Raw genomic sequence first — 17,538 nt, 5'->3', positions numbered from 1 at the left:
CTGATCTTCTGGAGTGCTGCTTAAAAGGAATGTGCTGGATTTTGAAAATGTGGTCTTTTTGTTGTTGTTGTTTGAAACAGTGATTAAAATCAAATTACATGCAATGACATGCTTGCCACTGGATGGGAACTGAATCTCAGCAAGCGTTTGAGAATGCATTTTGAGTTGAAAAGAAACTGAGGAGTCAATATCAAGTCCAGGTCCCCAGTGTCTTTGTGCACTCCTCTTCCCAATTTTGACCAAAACTCAGTACAAGAATAATTCTCTTCCTATGGTTTCCATATCTGTTGTCTTCTAAAGCTGTGCAACAATTCTTACATTATATTTGGTTCTGCCTCTAACTAGGAGGTTTTAATTGGAAGGAATAATTAGTGATGTTCAATCAAATAAAATACTAGAAAAATAGCACAAATATCTGTTGAATACAAATGCAAAGAAAATTATGTGAGAAATGACAAAAAATGTTCAGAGGGATGGAACACCTCTGAACAATACAGGGTAAGAATCAGAAATCACATTGAGAAAGACTGCATGAAAACATTCTCTAAGTCAGTGTTTTGTTCTGCTCCAGTTTCCATGGACAGATTTAAATAGATGCAGAGATTGTCAATGTTATGGCAAGAGGAATTCTGCCAAGACCTGTGTCGTTACAGTAGACATTACACTTAGACATATCGACTTGAGCAAGTGCTGCCAATACTGAGAGAAACTTCGTACTGTCAGATGTATTAGCCATTAGATTCCTTCACTCTCAATAGTCAGTGAACCAACGGGAGGGCATACTATTAACTGGTCAAAGACAGTGATCTTGGAATGAGCATGAACTGATAGATGTTCAATTAAATGGATAAACAAAACCACATTACTAAGGTTTCTAATTCCAAAAGAGCAGACTCAGAAATTGCAGAAACTAATTAGTGGCGTCAACAAGATTTAGGTGCCAAGGAACTTAATGTGAAGGAGCTTTGGAATCTGAAGTCAAGCTTCAAAGTCTATCTGAACTGCAATACAAACAAGGGAGCAGCAATTTACAGAAAGTGGCAACATATCTTCAGTATTTACTTAAAAAAAATGATCTAGAGGGTAGTAGACATCAAAAAGATAAGATAGAATTCATTTTCAAAGGGAGCTCTTTCTTGATGGTAGGCCAAATTATGACTTACAAAGGACACTCTGGATAGTGGATATTAGCCATAAAAATAAAAAGCACAGGAAAAGAAATTAGTACTTAGTTTGACAAAGCAGACATAGATTATTCACGAAGAAGATATTCCAAATGCATCGCAGGAATCAGTTACGCTTTGAGGCTAAGTTCAATGAGAATAATACCAGGTTTGAGAGATCCATGCCTTTCTGGCCTCGGAGCTGCCTGTTAAGTCTCTACTCTTCTGTAAACATATAGCTTTGGCAGTCACAAAAATAAACTCCTTGGTAGTCAGAACGAATTCAAACATTTTTACGGATAACTTTTACAATAAAAGAACAACTGTTGGAGAGGTTTGTGATGTGCTTTGTACATTCTGATGAGTGGATGAAGGTTTTGTCTTTACTACTCTAATTTTTCCTTTTTCTATAATTCAAACACACACAGTTTAACAAGTGTTGCTTTTAGAGGGTCTTATTTCTTAAATATGAACAGTTTGGGTTTGTTTTTTTTTCTCTCTGATCTCTCTGCTTTATGCATAAGTATAAAGCTTGATGGATTTTGAAGTTACCATGCTAGAAATAAGGCAGCTTAACCATAAATACTGTATTGTAATGTAAGATGTGAATTCATAACCTACTTACCCTGTCTTTACAACATGTAATGAGTAATACATATTTTGGCATACATATCTTAATCATAAGTAAGCTTTTAGCATCTATTTTAGGATCTTTCAACAATTTTGTGAATTTTCCCTTATGTAGCCGGCTGGTTTTTGGGGTACATTTTCTCCAGATTTACAGTCAATTCAGTAAAGTTGTCAGGATCAGCAATTCTGAAGCAGCTATTGTAGATATAACGGAAATTGCTGAAGCATCTCATATATCAGGTATAAAAGGAATCCTTCATAATTTGGAATTTTAATATTTTAAAGGAGTATATTAGGTCACACATTATTTAAAGTACCCAAATTTATTACATTCATGCATTTTCTTCCTGCTATTGAGTTTCCAAAGAGTATAGCTTCTGCTTGCAAACTGTATTTGTTTCACCAGGGTGCAGAGCTCACCAGAAGGCTTTATTAATTTCAAAGAAACATCACTATTTCTGTTTGTTTAAAGACAGAAAATAGCAGTGATTGCTTGCAGAAACTGTCGTTTGGTTAAATTAAAATAAATAAATAAATAAAAAGGTCTCCAGCAAGAGAAGAGAGGACAATGATTGCGCAATTTAGATTGGCACATAACTATTCTTTTCTGGTTTCTGGCACAGATGCACTTTCTGACCTTACTTAATGAAGATGCTTATTAGCATATTCGGGCGGTACTTCTTGTGTCTTAACCTGTGATGATTTTCCACATAATTAATATGGTCCAAGCTATTTGGAAGCTGTTATTTATCATTGAAAAATAGCAATTTCGAAGTACAAGGGGCACCTGTAACTCTGTTTTCCACAGTGGAAATGATGATTGAATTAGTTTGTGATACTGAAATTTTGTAACAAAGTATTAACTCCTTAAAGGCTTGATTTGCTTGAGGCTGTCTTACCTATATTCAGACCTCTTTGCTCCACAAGTCTCTTAGTCTTTTAAAGCCTGAGACCCTTTCTTGACTTCTTCCATGGTCTCAAGTTTTCCAGGCTCCACATAACTTCAGAGACATCCTGCCTTGCTTGTTTGCTTTCCCATTGCTCAAGAATAAATAAAATAATGTAACTCTGGCTTTTTGGTCCATAAATGGAATTTTGAAGAAATTTAAATATTCTTATGTTTGATTTTCTCATTTAGGATTGGTTTCTATTTTTAAAGATATTTCTGCTAGCACTTACGATAATACTGTTACTGAAGATGAATGTGTGACTTTAAGAAATGTCCTAATGATGCTGATAAGAATTAGAAGTTAATATTTTAATGCATGCTCTGCAATAATATGTTACATTAATTGAAGACAAGAGGTTAGAAGGAAAATTCTGTTTTGATTGTAAATAGTGTTTAAAGTAGTTATACATAGGAATAAAAGGTATTATTAAGGTATGTGCTTTGAGTGGGAAACCACTGGCTAGAGCTCAACTAAGTATTCTGCTAAATCAGTACCATTTAAATGAAGTATTCATTGCATTGGCAAAATAAGCTGAAAATTAATAAACAGTCCTTGGAATCTGGGGAGATGTTCTGGGGTGAAGAGGTAAAGACAATCAAGAGAACTTCCATCTATATTAGCTGTACTCTTTTTCACTACTATTTCCTATTATTCTTCATGCTATATTTGGAAAGAATGTTCTGTAGATCCCTTGAAGAAGCAAGGCAATACACACGTTTTAATCCAGCTGCAACCATTTTTCCTGCTACGATGAATGCAAAATCTAAGTAAATGTTAACCTGGGGGCAAATCTGGCACAGATCCTAACTTTTTACTTTTTTCCTTATTTCAGCTCATGGTGTAAGAATTCTTCTGAAAGAAATTAGTGTTCTGTTTAGATGATGACCTTGAGTCCTCATCCAAGCCAACAGCCCACAAATGCACTTTACTCCTTAACAGAGAGTGCTGAGGTACATCATCTCCTACTGCTATTCTAGTCGCTGTGACTGCACCTTGCTTTCTTGGCTATGCCATTATTATGGCTGCCCACACAGTTGCACAGGATTTGATCCAAATTAGATCCCCAATTAGGTATATATGTTTCCAGACAAGTGAATACTTCTCTTAGAATATTGATTGAGCTATTCTGTAACAGATTTATGAAGGTTTACCTTTCTTCTCAGATTTCTTAGTAAGTCCACATAAAATTTAAAAAGTAGGATGTACTTAATGGAGTTTGCAGTATAATAGTAACGTATGCTTAGGAAATTTTCTATCTCTCTGCCCTCTTCTAAGAAGAAAAGCTTTAATATCTCATTAACACTTGAAAGAGTACCAGGCTATAGGGGGGAGAAAAATCAAGGTTGGACAGTGTCTGTGGCTATTATTAATCAAATTATTACTTATTACTTTAGGAGAAAATAAAAAGGCACAGATCTGTAGTTTTTAAATTGCTAAATAAATGGGATTATTCTGCCCACTGGGGCAGCAGCTAAATACCCTTGGACAGTAGTATTGGTACTATTCTGACTGTAGGTTTTGTCTTAATGGTAGCACTGAATGCTTTATGGGTTGCAATGCAGTCTTCCTCTGCATAATAAATCACTCTTCCTTTAGTGCCAGCTCTGACCTTTCCTGATTGAAATTGTAACACATCATCATAAAATAATGTCAATGTGATAGAGAATCGTCTTCCCCATGAAGAGTGATTCTACATACGGATCCTTAAAGAGCTAGCTGTCTCTGATCATAATGGCTCCCAGTTACGAAATGGTGACACTAACCTGTCAAACTGTCTTGAAAAAACAGCAATACACTGCCCTAGAATAAATATGTGCTTTCAGGAGTTCTGCTTCTGGAAGTTTCTCAGAATACAAAGGAGGTGAGCACACACACTTAATAAGTGTTCTCAAAGGTAAACCCAGGAGCTTCTCTTCAAAGAGATTCTGTTGTCATTGATGTTAGTCAGTATGACTATTGAAATGAGTTCTTTCTTTAAAGATATCGGTGTTTTTCAGATTGAACTGCTTTGAAAGCTCCCCACTGCTATACTTGCATCACTTCTTTTATATAACAATGTATTCTGGACAAAATGCTTGATTTCATTTTTCCCTCCTGACTTTCTGGAAAATTATTAGATTTTCATATAATTTTTATCCACTTTGAACAGGCAGTAGGTATATGAAGAAGTTCTTTGGATTGGATTTCTTGCTGTCAGATAATTTATTCTGTTCTTTGTGTACTCCTTTAGTGTATGACTTTTCTACAAGGTAGTGACTCTGTAGTTGTTCTATTTATTATGAATTCCAGATAATAAATTAGTTCTCTTTGAAGAAGAAAGTCAAGTTAGTACATATCTGTATTTGGATTCCACGAACTTGTACGGTAGTATTGCCATTTGCTCTTCAGTTCCTATGTGTATGCATAGATATCTTTAAAAATATTCTATATGGCATGGAAAGAGAGAGAAATAGAATACGAATCTCTGGGAAGGTACATGCACCCCAACAAAGCTGTATTTTCTTATGCAGAAATAACTTTCTTTAACATCTACTTAAAAAATTAATATTTCTACCTTCCTTCCATGTGTGTTTCTTTATTAGTAATTTCTGACATTTAAAACAGGCTGTTGATTCTCTTTGCAACTTGACAGAACTCTCTATTGCTCTATGCGTATATATATGATCCACATAAAATATCTGTGACTTAAAGAACTTGTATCTATGAGTTATGAAAAGAAGCACACTGAAATTTTTCCTTTCCTTTTTTTCCCTGCTCTTATGTCATGCTTGCACTTAACCTTTACCTGTTTAATCCCACTTTAGTCATAATTGCATGCTCTCTTCTCCATTCACTTGGCATCATTCAATTTTGGTGTGATCTTCATATTTTGCAGTATTGGAAAGTAATCTTAGAAAAGTTTCAAATGTTTCTTTTACTTGCATTATGACACAAGAATAAAAAGTATCACCAAGGAAACGGTAGACTTCAGAGACAATTTATTCTTTTAAGTCAGACCAAAGTTTAATTTAGATGAAAATCCTGGAAGACATATTTCCTCACAAAGCCAGTAATGTTCTTCTCATTACCTGGTAATGATAGTCTAATTCTATCAAAAGGAATTTTTAATAATATAGCTGCATGTCTGAAACTTCACAATTTAGAATGAAGATGACACTATCCAAAAGCTTAAGAAAACACATTAACTGAAGCAAGAATAAATCACCAACAAAGAACATTGTCATTTTCACAGCTAATATTTCACCCTTCTAGCCTCATCTCAATATAACTTTTACATTTTTATGTAGTGGCAAATAAGTGATCAGAACATCCATGCCCACAGAAAGGGCAGAAGAGGTCACAGAAGTTTGCTTTAACGCCTAGCATTCTGTCTTGTTTTCTTTGTATCTGTCCAGTATTCTGCTTTTCTGTGCAGCTTTACCATATTGAAGTCGGCATTATTAAGAATGTAACAAGAAGAGCTAATTCCTGGAGATGGTGCATGGTCCTTCATGCAACATTTGTATATTGTCCATCACAATGCTTCTCACAGGTCACTGCAATTGCTCCGTGAGTTCTGATTAAACTATGTATGTGTAATCAGAGTTCACCTGCTACTGCAAAGTAGTCATCAGTGGAAACAATTTAAAAGAGCTTTTACTCTGTGTTCATGTTCAGGTGATGTACTGAGTGAGGGCAGAAGTAGCTGGCTATCTTACAGGTTTTGCTGTATTGTCTTGCCAAGTATGAAGATGTCAAAAGTCAGATGTAATAGAAATGTATGGTACTGCAGTGATGAAATCTGATTAATCTGTACAGTAAGCACTGTTCAAATCAACATCTTTTATGCAAGCAAAGGGGGACATGAACTTGCTGTATAATAGCATCAATAAAAGAACACAGTACATCACCATAGTGCTAAAACGTACACCACTGTAACCTTTCTATAGAGTAGAATATGAAAGCCCCACTGTATTTATAAATACAGACTTTCAAAACATGCTAAAAGGGGTATGCTCCTTTTTTTGTTCATTGGAATGTGGGAATACTCAAAAGCAGAACCTAAAAGTTAGTCTTGTGAATTCATTTGCTACTCAGACATGACTGGATTTCAAAATGTTTGGCTTGAATTTCAGTTTATTAATTTATATTTTTAACTGCATCCGTAGAGTACAAAATTTCAGCCTGAGTTATAAAAAAATTTCAGTCTTCTGTAAATGCTAAACCACACTTGGAAAACCACAGAAATCTATTAAACCTTTCATCTTCAAACCGTTAAAGTAGTATTTGGCTTTTAACATTTTCTCCTTTATTATTTCTTCTCCTTTCTTAAAAGCAGAATATGGCAAGGAAGTTCCAGTTCTTACATGCTTTTTGATTCTTCTTCCATACACTGAGTTAATATGAAAAAGACTGAAAGTTAACATTTCATTTTACATTCTTCTAATAGAGAAAATAAATTTTGTGATTTATTTTATGGGCCCTTAATAGTGCTACACATACTGGCTGCAGCTGAGAGTCAGAGCTGATTTTCCTTTAGAATCACAGAAATGCAACCTTACAATTTAACCTGTTATAAGCAGATTCTAGCAATATTTGTTCTGAAGCCTGGGTTTTCATGTTAACTTCATACAGTACCTTGCCAGCAAAAGAAAATGTAATTTAATTAATTTAATTAATAAACTCCTGCCAAGGCATTTGACTTTTTTTGACGAGTTATTCGGACCATGTTAGTCTAAACTTTGTTTGCCATTAATGTAGTCTTTATTCATTCTCTGCATGATTTAAATAAGATACAGACATGTTTGTGTTTATACAAAGCGTCTGCATCCTCTTGTAAGTGGAGTACTCAGACTATGAAGAATGTCTGTCCCTTCACTTCAAAATGGAATAATCAGTAATAATAGCAACAAAGAAGGAAGGATCTATTTAATAATGATAGCACTTCATGGTAAGTATTTTGTAGATTTGTAGGTTTTAGTGATAGTGATAGCTCTTCTTATATTAATGACTCAAGAAGCCTTGATCACAGGATAATTCTTTCATAAGGCACTAACTATGTATCTCTGAAAGGCTGCAGCCTAAACATCTCCTGAAGCCTGTAAATTTAAGACCTGCAGGACTGATGCTGCAATTCTTTCCCTTTATAAACTCTTATTTTCCATATGTTTAGAGATTGTGACTGAAACTGTGCTCCTGTAATTATGTATAAAATACCATGGATGAATGGCAGGGTTCCAAGTTGTTTATGAGAGCACTGCTTAGGGGAAGATGTAAAAAAAAAATGATCCAGTGGACTGGCGGTTGCATGTAGTTTATGCATAAACTTCCATGAGGTGAAATTTTAAAACCGATATGGCATGTGGAGGCATGACACATCTGTGTTTTGATTGTAGCGTTACTTCACTGCTGCTTTTCAAACAGTCCACGCTGTTCATCCTAATAGTCTATTCTAGATATCTGCTAGGAACAGTGACTGAAATTTGTCAGTTAGTGTATTTTGTTCATTCAACAGGAAATTTGTGTGTTGATCTTGGAGTGCAAATCCCAAAGAAATGCGGTTTACATATGTCAGTTGGGTTTGATTTTATAGGAGCTGGAGTTCCTTGTGAGCTCATTACGCTGTCTTAAATGAGCTCCTAAGAGGAATGTCTTGGTGAAGAAGCTGTTACAGTTACTACACAAGAGATCTGTTTCTCCCCAAATGAAAACAAATGCCGTACAGTTTGGGCACTCTTTGTTGACACACAGTGCAAGGTCCTGTTGTGTTATGAAACATTCATTCTGGTTAACTTTTAACGAATAATATACAGACTAAAATATCAAGCTATGGAAATAATTCAGTGGATAATCTTGACTAGCAAGAAATAATTCAGACTATAATATAATCATTCAGTGACCTGGAAAAAAGCTTAGTTCTCAGTCTCACTGTCCTTTCCTTTGCTTGAACACAAGTGATACGAACTTGGAAACTATCACTTTTTTAAAGCTGTGAAAGTGAAATTAGGATTGTGCTAAATTTTGCAGGCACAACTGGGCCATTTGGGGTTTTTTGCAACATTATAGATATTTTAGTTGAAATAAACAGTGTTATCTGAGGGGATCGTAGACATGGCAATCATGGGGAAAGCAATCAGAGAGGTTTCCAAACATTTATGATTAGTAGAGGACAAATCCATTTTAAAGGACATAAATCTAAAAGGAAGTTGTTGTGAAATGAAAAACTGCCTTAATAGTAATAAGTTTGGAAAATCTACTTTGGATTTGTAATAGTTAAAAACCGTAAGGGCTAACACGCATGTGATGCGGGGAAACTTAGCAGCTCCTTTACTAAGGGACTTGAATACAAATCAGTTCAGGAGCATTAATCTGGGCAGAGCTGAGTTTAGTTTCTTTCTGAGGAAAAACTTCTGAATTAGAGGACTTAAACAAGTGTGAGTACCTGCTCATTTCACTGTGAATTGCGTAAGGTTCTATAATATAAACTGTTTAAGGACCAAAATATCTTCGATAACGTTAAATCTCTGTGGACAGCACTGAGTCAGCACATTCCTACGGGATACAAATGCATTTTTGTAAACATCTCTTCTACTTTCTCCATGATCTGCTTAATCAGCTAATCTTTTCTCTTTCTGTGAATGTGAAAAACAGAATATATCATTTTAATGTTATAATTGACATCAGTAATGGTTACTCTCCAGTGCTTACTAAGCCATTGTGTTTACAGTGCCACAAGTAAAAATTGGCAGGTTTGCAGTTAAACAGTAACTGTCCTAAACACCACATTTCATAAATTTTTAGTGAATCTACAATTCTAGTTAAAATTATATCAAATGTTACATTCTCGAAGCAGTATAAAAAAGAAACAGAAATATTTATTGTCGCTCTTCAGCTGTGTTAGCAATCCTTCCTGTTGTTTTTGTTCACTCTGATTCCTTTTACAATTACTTCCAGAAAATTACTCAAGGAATTGCTCTGTTCTCAGCACTTGGAATCCAGAAATGTTATAAGAATTTGCAGTTGCATCTGTCACATGTTGAGGCCTCTTAGTACTTTTGGTATCACCTCCAAGTAATTTTACCCATTTTCACCCATTGTTGGGAACTCTAAATTTCTCTCCATCATCAGTTCAATGTCTCTTCCTTTCAATTCTATTTAGCTCATCTTTCTTAAATTAGTCTTGTCAATTAGCTCATATACAGCAATGGGTGTGTTTTTAGTGTGCGTCTCTGAAAGCAACATAATTCCAGAATGTGGACAGGGTTTGTAGAATTCAAAAGTGGGTGGGTTTGTGGGGTTTTTTTAATCATTCATGTGTTTAAAGCATAGTGGGATGATGAGGAGGGAGTTCTTTCCTGTTAGGGTGGTGAGGCACTGGAATAGGTTGCCCAGGGAGGTTGTGAATGCTCCATCCCTGGCAGTGTTCAAGACCAGGTTGGACGAAGCCTTGGGTGACATGGTTTAGTGTGAGGTGTCCCTGTCCATGGCAGGGGGATTGGAACTTGATGATCTTAAGATCCTTTCCAACCCTAACTATTCTATGATTCTGTGTTTCTATAAACCTTAGATATTTCTGTGGTTTAGACTTTTTCTTTTTTATTTGATTACTTTGAATTGCTTGTTGAGCATGGCATTACAGTGAACAAAATAATTTAGAATTATCCACAATGAATCATTTGGAGGTATAGTAATTTTGGAAATGGGGAAATTAATGGATAAAATAATATACACTATACACTTTTGCTTAAGGGTGCAATGACATGAAGAAAGGTTAAGATAGAAGAATCTAAATGAAAATGCATGAGCTCTGCAGCTTCCTGGAGAAGAATGCAAACAGAATACTGAACATTTTCTTTCTGGAATCATGTGTATTTCTATCCCCACTAAAAATGTGTCTTTTCATTTGAGTGCAGTACTTCAGAATTTGGAAGAGCCTTTATAAAAACAGTAATTTTTTTTTTTTTTCTTGATTGAGATTGGAATTGAAATCTTTTGCTCTGACCTTTCAAAATATGTTGCTCTCTACGTTTGTGTTTAGGTTTACTATCTTCCGGAGCAAGAACTGAAATATATCCATCACAAATCCATAGCTGGTTAGCAGTTCTTGTCTTTGTCATGCCTCTTCAGCAGACTTGGCCCATAGACACATTTTACTAATGACTATAGAAGTTTCATGTGTTCAATTTGTAGAAAAGAAGGTTTTTTTTATTAAAAAAAAAACAAACATGATAAATGGTTGCAAAATGAATTATAAATTTCAGGCAAGATTTGAACTTTTTAAAAAAGGCTGGTTAGGAAGGAATGTCACAGCAGCATACCAGACATTTGTAGAATCATAGAAAACTTTAGGTTGGGATTGGAGACCATCTGGTCCAACCTTCTGTTGAAAGGTTATCCCTGTCAAGCTGAGGCTAGAATATTTCCAGTGAGGGAGATTCCACCAATTCTCTGTAACTTATTCCAATGTTGGCTTTTTTCTTGCAATGAATTTTTCTTTTTTCCAGAGCACAGGGAGGCACTGCAGCTGGTTCCATTTCACTTGGATACCTCAAGTACTGATGTGTCGGCTAAAAGATGTTTCCTTCCTCATTTCTCTGAAGGAAGTCCCAGTATTTTTGACTCAATCAGAAAAGTATACTGGTTTAACTCAAATTATGTCCACCATCCCATTGCTCATTGTTGTGGTGGAGGGAGTGAGAGAGCAGCTGTGTGGTTCTGAGTTACCGGCTGGGCTTAAACCATGACACTCATCCAAAAAAAGCCCAAACTTTAAAATCAGATTCCCAACAGTAATGACCTTTTACTTTGTCATATCCTAAGAGGACCTCCAGGCCTGCCTTTGGAGACATAAAATTTGCCTATGAAAAAAATCAGCTTATCATTGTAAACATGTCTGAAGGCTTTGTTGAATTAACTAATACATTTCATATTATATATGATATATATATCATCCCTTTACTTAGATTTGATAATTAATACTGGATGCCATTGGGTTTTTTTAATGATTTTAAATCTTCTTTAGTAGTTGGCTAAAGGAAATGAAGATTTATTTATGTATGCTATTTACCCCCCATTGTATGTAACCTTCACACACTAATCAATTCTGGTAGGACTATGGATCCCGAGTCTAACACTCAAAGGTCAAAAGTAAGAAAAATTGATCATCTGCTGTATACCTGTATATCAAGATATATAGTCTTTCTTCAACATGCCTCTCATTAACATTTCTAGAATAACATTCATTTAATAGAGTTTTGTCAGCTGAAGTGTGACATCCTGCCTTTTTCACCAGAATTATACCAGAATTTAAAAGGTACAGTTGGAAATTGCAGCAAGCCATTTTTACTATGAGAGGAACCTGTTAGTTACAGAAAGAGAAATCAACCATTATGTCATTAGAAGTTTTTACAATTAAAAGTTTTATTCCTAGAGGAACTGAAAGACAATTAAATGAAATGCTAACAACAAATTAAATGCTTTATAGGTCAGTCATCCCATTAGGTCTCTTTAGGGAAGCTGTTCTCATATAAAGCATGCCATAACCTATTTGCATAATGATTCTATCTTAACTGTGCCTTCTGCTCTTTTATGGTGTGTTGTTTATCCTAGTGCATGGCTGATATAGTAGAATCTCACAAAGAAAGTAAAAGCTGCTATTTATGGCAGACAAAACATTGCACCATTCATATACATTATGCAGGACAGTACCCAAACTGCAAATATGATTTAACACACAGAGTCATTATACTTCGCTCATTGCAGTGGCTTAATTGTTTGAATTATAGACAGTGTTAGCATCATTGTTTTTATAAGATTATACACACAAAAGCAGTTCCAGCTAGAGTATGTGGAAGCTTGTGAAAGAAAACACGAGCTTTCTAAAGACAGCACTATTGGTCTGGGCTCATTTGAAAATGCAGAACCCTTTCCAGAGGGGGGAAAAAAAAGGCTTCAGAGAAATCCTGATCTCCAGTGCACACCGTCATGAACAGTCTGTCACATTTTGGGGGGAAAGAAATTTCATGAGATGAGTCTTGATTTCTGGCTTTGGATTAGAGCCTGGTTATTTACAAGGTTGGCTTTGTCTCTGTGGGCAGAAAGTGAATGACTAAAATCTTGGCATGCAGTCACAAAGCTATTTCTTTTTTTAAATTTGGTTTGTTTTAACTATATTGTTTTCAAAAGGTAGGGAAGAAATGGGACTAAGTCTGTTAGCAGCATTTGAACTAACAAATGTTGCCAGACAACACCCTGTTTGACATTCCTGAAGTTTATTGTCCTGTAAACCCAATTTAGTCACTCTGGCTTGTGTATAACCTTAGAAAGCTAGTAAGGATCTAAAAGTACAAGGTGTCTGCTCCACTGTAAGAAAAGAGCTGCTTAGATCTTAATGCTGTCAATTGCACATGCAAGGTACTAGATGCATCTTTTGCAGGCTGTTTCAAGACTGGCTGTGATAAAGCCATGGGATCAGAAGTCCTTAGTGGCACAAACAACAGCCTCTTTTCTGTTAACTACAGAATAAATCAATTTCCAGTTAAAACACAAGGGAAGAGCAGTCAACAACCTCCTCTTCCAGTGGTAGGTAAACATTAGACACGTTTACTTTATCAACAAGCCATACATCAGTCATAGCAAACTGACTTGAACAAGCTCTCCCAATGTGACAGGCTGCACTGCAGCAAAACATCCATTTAGGTGCTCACAGATGTTCTGTTCCTTTAAGTATCTGACTGATTCCTGAAACAGGACTTCTTTTCTGTTTGGGAACTTAAAGAGAGTGGTTAAGTTGTCAAAAAGGCCAGGTACTCAACAGTGCACAGCAGCTTCAAAAATCGACATTTTAAGAAAACAATAAAACTTGACAAATGGCTTTACCGAGGTGACTACTCTGATGGTTAAGACAAAAGATATTAATTCCTAACTTCCTCAGTATCAAACTGTGCTTAGCCTTTCTGCTCTTGTGTTTATGCAGCAATGACATCTAGACTGTCTCAAAGTGTTATCGTTGCAAGCACAGTTTAAAACTATATTCCGGCATATGCTGTGGGCTTTTGTCTCAAGTGTCTTGGTCCCTCAGTTTGCCGCTTTTTGTGGACTTGCCCAGAGTCTGGACCACTGTTGATCACACGATTAAACTGATCCTACTTGTTTTACTACTGAGGAATCTGGATTTTGCTTTGTAGGGAAGTTTCTTCATGTGTGTGAACCTCTCCTGCTGTTGGCATGAAGTCTTACCTCTCTTTGCCAGACCTTCTTGAGAGCATGTCATCCACACTACAGCCAAGCAGTGCTCAATATCTATTTCAGTTGAAAAACTTCAGCACTGGATGCAGAAGTATCAGACACAGCCAATATCTTTGCTGCTGTCAGCCAAAACACACATCTTAGTGTGTATATATATATATATATATATGTATATATATATGCATATATATACATATATATATTCTGCCTGAGTATTGGCAGGATTTGGACCTTTCTCTGTATAAGATCTCTAGAAGTTGAGAATTAACTTATACCCTTTAATGAATTATTCCCTTCCAACTAAATGTGTATTTCTCAGTGTGAATATGGCTGTAAATGTCATGCAAATGAGTTAAGCAATTTCCTCTAGAGACCTGAAATAACTTGCTTGTTACTAAGGAATTTCAAGGAACATCCTCTGGTGGACCTTAGCAAATTAAAAAGATCCCTTCTGCTGTTCTGGTGTCTCAGACCTTCTTCCTCTCAACCTATGTACGATATTTACTGTGCCTCTGCATAGTATGCAAATGCTTGCCACAATTTTAATCTTAAAAGAAAATAAATCACTATTCTATAGAATTAAATATGTGACCTGTGGATGAGGCTAGGGTATATATTTAATGTGAAACCAGTGTGGACTCAATCTCACACTGACAACTACTGTGACTAGGTGTATTTTATATACATCTGTTCTGACATTGTATTCGAGTGCAAAAGGCAGAAAGATTGCTGCTATTTAAACCTGTGCTGTAAAATGCTTAGGTTTCTGTGATGAACTGTTTCATACTTTGAAGCATGTACTACATATGTTAATTCAAGAACATTCATCTCAGTGATTTTCTTCCATGGAAAAGAAAGGTTGTGTATAAATTGTTCCCAGCATTATTTTGGGAACAAATATATATCCAGGGGAAATTTCTAGTCATGGCTATAGCTACTCTACAGAGTTCAATTGTCTTCATTTTTCTTCAGGTTAAGTGCATCAAAATAAGGTTTCCCATATTTCTTAAGCTCATGTACAGCCAGAACATTTGTAGTGTACCTGAAATAGATCCTGTTGGTTTGCAGGTACCTTGCTGCTGTAGTCCAAACTGTTAAGTAATGAGCAGAGTATCTAACTTGCTCTTAAATGTCTTCAGTGCTAGAAGGTCCTGTAATCATTCTATCTGTAAGGAAGCATGTAGTTTTGTCAAGGATGCTAGACTGTGACCCTTTATGTTCTACTTTCTGGGTGATGCTGAGTAAGTTATATTTTCAGATGTTTAAATAAATTTAGAAACTTTTTAATAAGTTCTAGGGCATACTCAGTGTTTAATCCAATTTCTGTCAAAGGATTTAATGGGTTCTTGCTTATGAATGGAAAATTTGGGTGTCTAACAAGATCAGGTACTAAAGATGTATATTTTGGAGTGACATGTTTCATCATGCTCCTATACCAGCAAGCCTTAAGCTTATACTGTAAAGTCTGCACATCATGTAACGTTGTGGAGGAAACTCTCATCAAATTATGAACAGCGAGGGAAGAATGCTCTTTGGGATCACTTGCTTCCATGTTATCCAAGGTACACGGGAAATATGGAAGAGAACATACTAAGTCAAAGTCAGGATTTGGGAAGATACCGTAGGAATTAGGAAGTTTTCATTATAGCGGGGGGTGGAACCAGGTAATCTTTAACATCCCTTCCAACCCAAACCATTCTCATTCTAATTGTTCAGCATAATTTTTTTTCCCATAAATGCATCATCCTTTATGCTACTGAATTTTTGCATACTTATTGTACTTCTTTTGTTTGTTTTTTTTTTTCTCTTTTTTTATCAGAGTTCTCATAAAGAAAACAATTGTTTTTACTACAACATGAAACAAAGGGCAAAGCAGGAAGATGAATTTCCCTACAAAGTACAGGCTGGGGCATATTCTTCTGGATTATGTATCTTCAAAGACCTTCTCTGGAAGTAACATATAAACAAGACTTCTGCCAGGTTAGTGATCAAAATCCTATGTACATGATTTTTACCCAACTAGTTTAAAATAAAGGATGCTTGTGCTTACTGAAGCCATGTTTCGCCTACATTATGCTGCTTATTTTAGACAATTATTATTATGGAAAGCGTATCAGAATTGATATCATCAGTCACTGGCTTTAAAAATGGGTTGTCTAGCAATTAATTATTTCCAGGCTATCTTTGTAACAGTACATGACACCAAATACAATCTATGCGTGAGATATCATTCTAGAAGTATGTCCGAATGCTTGAATTTACTTCATTTGAAGACGGAAATTTGTGTCGACACCTTGAAAGTTTGTAATGTTATGGCTGGTATTACAAAAAGAGCATTCTGCCAGGTTTTGATTCATCATTATGAACGCGTTCGAAGCACCAGGGTAAAAATACCAGGCCAAATGTTCCAGAATCATAACGTTCTCCTCTGTTGATATCAGCAATGTCTTCCCAGTTTTAACACACTTCATTAATGAACACCCCATGCCAGATGTGCCCCTGTTTAAATGCCTAAAAATAACTCTTTAAGTTGTTCCCCAGCAAATGCTAAGCTGACATAAAGATAAGCTTATGGCAATTATTATATTGCTGCCTTTAAGGTTTATGTTGCACTTGCAATTGAACACACAATTTGGGATTTTTACACTGAGAATGGTCTTCAGGCTACTACCTTGGAATATTAGGCAAAAGTTATAATGTAGAGGCATATAATTAATTTTGCCTAAGAGTTATACTTAAAGTAGTGAGCAGACGGGCAGTTTTTAAATCTGAAAATCCTATCACTTGCCAGCTGTAGTATGTCACATATAGCATGTCTGGCTCCAATACAGAAAAACATGACTTGAAAAGTTAGCAGGAATCAGGAATATCTGCCACTTCTTTCTACCGTTGCTGGTTTTAAGAAAATAGTACGTAGAATGACGGAAAAGTGGACATTTAGTCTTTATTCAGGGAAGAGAGGGAGAAAATCGTGTGGAATTTAATAAAGCTTTACTTAAACTTCCTCCTTGTGCTGGTTTTGGCTGAGATAGAGCTAATTTTCTTCCTAGTAGCTGCTGTAGGGCTGTGTGCTGGATTTGTATTTAAAAGTGTTGATCATACAGGGATGTTTTAGTTATTGCTGAGCGGCGCTTGTGCAGAGTCAAGGCCTTTTCTTCTCCTCACACCCCTGCAGTGAGGAGGCTGGGGGTGCACAGGGAGTTCGGAGGGGATACAGCCGTGACAATTGACTCCAACTGACTCCAGGGATAGCCCATACTATAGGGTGTCAAGCTCAGCATGTAAAGCTGAGGGAGAAGGACAGAAGCAGGGTGGGGGATTAGGGTGGATTTGGGGTGGGCGGGTGTCCATTCAGAATGCTGGCATTCTGTCTTCCTGAGTAACTGTTATGTGTGATGGAGCCCTGCTTTTCTAGAGATTGCTGAATGTCTGCCCATGGGAATTGCTGAGTGAGCTCCTTGTTCTGCTTTGCTTTTGTGTTACCTATTAACCAGTCCTTATCTCAGACCACAAGTTTTCTCACTTTTTCACTTCCAATTCTTATCCTGCTGGGGTGAGGTGGGGGGGAA

At 36.2% G+C, this 17,538-nt stretch overlaps 1 long non-coding RNA gene across 1 annotated transcript in view; it reads left to right on the top strand.

The window, feature by feature from the left end:
• Window positions 1–17,538, top strand: part of LOC133265216 (uncharacterized) — a 247,094-nt gene that overhangs the window by 151,844 nt on the left and 77,712 nt on the right. Inside the window, exon 2 of the long non-coding RNA XR_009741896.1 lies at window positions 15,789–15,949. This is a non-coding gene — a long non-coding RNA (uncharacterized LOC133265216). The remainder of the gene's footprint in view (window positions 1–15,788; window positions 15,950–17,538) is intronic.

Source organism: Pezoporus flaviventris, unplaced genomic scaffold, assembly GCF_033815535.1.
Source record: "Pezoporus flaviventris isolate CSIRO_AGI_PZ_B2104156 unplaced genomic scaffold, CSIRO_AGI_Pfla_v1 ptg000005l, whole genome shotgun sequence".
Classification (NCBI taxonomy): domain Eukaryota; kingdom Metazoa; phylum Chordata; class Aves; order Psittaciformes; family Psittacidae; genus Pezoporus; species Pezoporus flaviventris.
Note: the sequence above shows the minus strand (reverse complement) of the source record. Positions and strands in the feature narration are given on the sequence as shown.